Source organism: Bubalus bubalis, chromosome X (genome assembly GCF_019923935.1).
Source record: "Bubalus bubalis isolate 160015118507 breed Murrah chromosome X, NDDB_SH_1, whole genome shotgun sequence".
Lineage (NCBI taxonomy): Eukaryota > Metazoa > Chordata > Mammalia > Artiodactyla > Bovidae > Bubalus > Bubalus bubalis.
The window spans coordinates 109798910-109802316 of NC_059181.1; positions in this window are offsets into that span (position 1 = coordinate 109798910).

Here is a 3407-nt window from a genome sequence, read left to right on the forward strand (position 1 = left end):
TGTTTCTCGAAATCCAAACTACTTTCTCCTGATTTAATCTCCCCTTAGCCAGATTCCAATGTGCCCATGGTCACTGTATAGCCACCCAATACAAGAGCAAGAGGGATGCAGGCAGCAGAATGGACACAGAGGTGCCCTGAGCCAACAGTGGCTAAACCACCTTTCGTTGATTTTACAAACCAGACTCTGGCATATATCATAATGCTAGGGCCCCTTCCAGGCCTGGAAATTCCAATGACTCTGAAACTTAATCAACTTCATTAGCTTTGCTGTTCATCTCTGTCTGGTCCAGAGACTTACAGAAGGGAAACCAAACACAGAAAAGGCTTGTGACTCAGATAACAAGGCAGAGGGGAGGAGGGTGTCTAACCAGAAGCAAGGATAAGGCAATCAGGACAAATTCCAGGTAACCAGAATGCAAAAGTACCTGGGAGTGGGACTTCCCTGGTGGTCTAGTGGTTAAGACTCCTTGCTTCCACTGCAGGGAAATGGGTTCGATCCCTGGCCAGGGAACTAAGATTCCACATGCCTCAGAGCAAGGCCAAAGTAAATAAATAAAAATTAAAAAGACATCTACATTTACTGAGGGCTCAAAAAATAAAAAAATAAAAAGTACCTGGGAGTGAGTGACTAGCATGTGACCTAAAGAATGGATAGCTTGAGAGGGGACATCATACAAGGACCCACACTACAGAGCTGTCTTTCCTCCATGGCTGAGGTGAGAAACGTGGCATGATGTTGGGTAGACACTGAGTGGTAGGAGGAAGAAGCAGTTCAGGGGAGGCGGGCTTCTTGAGCCAGCATCAGAGAAGAACCATGCCAGGCCAGCACAGAATCAAGTCAAGTAAGGCAGAAACCAAAAAGAGACAAAGACAAAGACAACCTTCAGAGTCTATCAAGACTGAATTCCCAGATGGTACAGCCATAGCATCCAATGTGTGCCGAGCTTGAAAGGACCTCCTATGTCCCATGTTCCAGGCCCCACCCTCTATGGGGACAGGGAGCAGGTCACTAGTGCAGGGGTCAGGACTGGCCCCTGGGAGTGGACTCCTGTTTCTCTACCATCCACACCCCACCTACTCTGCAGTGTGCCACTCAGAGCCCGCCTCCCTCTTCTCACAGGGAGAGGCATCCTCGCACTTCAGATGTTTCTACAGAGAGTGGTCCTGCGTCCAATGAGATTACTGACATACTTGCCTTGTTTACCCGCCTCACACACACTGATGCCTGGGCAGGGCCCATCTCATCACCTGCTGAATCCAGAGTGGTACAGCGGAGTTGATGAGTGCCAAGTGACTTGAATATAAAGAAAGCTGAATGCAGAAGAATTGATGTTCTTGAACTGTGGTGTTGGAGAAGACTCTTGAGACTCCCTTGAACTGCAAGGAGATCCAACCAGTCCATCCTAAAGGAGATCAGTCCTGGCTGTTCATTGAAAGGACTGATGTTGAAGCTGAAACTCCAATACTTTGGCCATCTGATGTGAAAAGCTGATTCATTTGAAAAGCCCCTGATGCTGGGAAAGATTGAGGGCAGGAAGAGAAGGGGATGACAGAGGATGAGATGGTTGGATGGTATCACTGACTCAATGGACATGGGTTTGGGTGGACTCTGGGAGTTGGTGATGGACAGGGAGGCCTGGCGTGCTGCGGTTCATGGGGTCACAGTCGGACACGACTTGAGTGACTGAACTGAACTGAAGTAACTCGAAGCCAACAGTCAGCATCTAGTCTGTGTCTCCTCTGGCAGAAGCATCTCTGGGGATAGTACCAAAGTAAACTGGGCGGGGTCTTTATCCTCAGAGGGATTGCAGTCTAGCTGGGGTAACAGTGCATGCATGCACATGTGCACACGCACACACACAGAAACAGAAACAGAAACCACCCAAGGTAACCTTGCACAAAAAGAGTACTATACAGAGGGTTCTGGAAGACTGCACACGCACACACATACACAAAAACAGAAACCACCCAAGGTAACCTTGCACCAAAAGAGTACTCTACAGAGGGTTCTGGAAGGTTGCACACACATGCACACACATGCACACAAACATATACACACAGAAACCACCCAAGGTAACCTTGCACAAAAAGAGTACTATAGAGAGGGTTCTGGAAGGTTTCACACACATGCACACACACACACAAACAGAAACCACCCAAGGTAACCTTGCACAAAAAGAGTACTATAGAGAGGGTTCTGGAAGGTTTCACACACATGCACACACACACACACAAACACATACAGACAGAAACCGCCCAAGGTATCCTTTCACAAAAAGAGTACTATAGAGAGGGTTCTGGAAGCTGTGGGGAGGAAGGAACAGTCCTGAAGTCAGCCTTGGAGGCTTCAGAAGGACACGGGAAGTGAGGAGGGAGGAATCTGCTGTGAGCAGCAGTGTGGAGGGCTGGGCACACTGGGAGCAGGCTGCGGGAGTGGAGGCGAGTCCATGACCATTGGGGAGACAGGGGGAAGTGCTGCTTCGAGGAAGGGAGGAAGGCCCGTGGTGGGGGTCAGAGCCCCGAGAAGCATGGAGAGCAATGGCTGATCCTGGGCCCAGAACTGTTTTCATTGACCTCATTTGACAGACGGGCAAGATGAGGCCAGAGAGCTGCAGGAACTCGAACACCAAGTTGTGGGAGTCAGGGGTTGCCTCGGGGAAAGCTGTGTTTTAAGATTTGTGCTTATGCTACCAGGGTGGCCTGGGTGGGAGGGGCTGGAGAAGGATTAGTAGTCTGCCTATGTCGTGTCAGCACAGGCCCCAGGTTAAGAGAGCTCAGGAAGCACTGGACAGACAGGGTATTCTTCCAGAAACTTCTTCTTAAGGATTCTATCTGAGACTCCTCTACTCCTAACTGCTGATTTTATGCCAGGGGGAACTGAGTGGGAGAGAGGTGGCTGGAAAAAAAGACTCTCATGCTTCATCAAAGGTGTGCAAGGAAGGCTCAGGCACAGGCCCTCCACATGTACCTGCGGTGACCCAAACGCTCTGGGGATGTGACGGGAAGGCAACGCACTCTGGATCGGTACCCCAGGCACACACTGAGCTCCATGGCCCCTGGCAACCATCCCTGGCATCCCTCCTCAGAGATTCCAGATTCTAGGAGCTGCGCCTTTCTGTCTGCCTGTCTGGGGCTTGTCAGCAAGTTCCCCATCTTTCCCACCCTTGTAGACTCAATGCCAGGCACCAAGGAGGTGCTCACACACCAGAGAGTGAGGGGATTAATGAAGGAAAGAAGGTGACCGGTGGCCACTGACAGAGCTATTGATGGGCCAGTGTCGCCAGACTGTCAGCGTCTGGAGGAGGGGGCAGTTGGGCACACTCCATCTGGGCTTCCCAGGTGCCTGATGCTAAAGAAGCCCATTGACAAGTCCTGGGAACACACATTCCCTAGACTGTTCTCTTC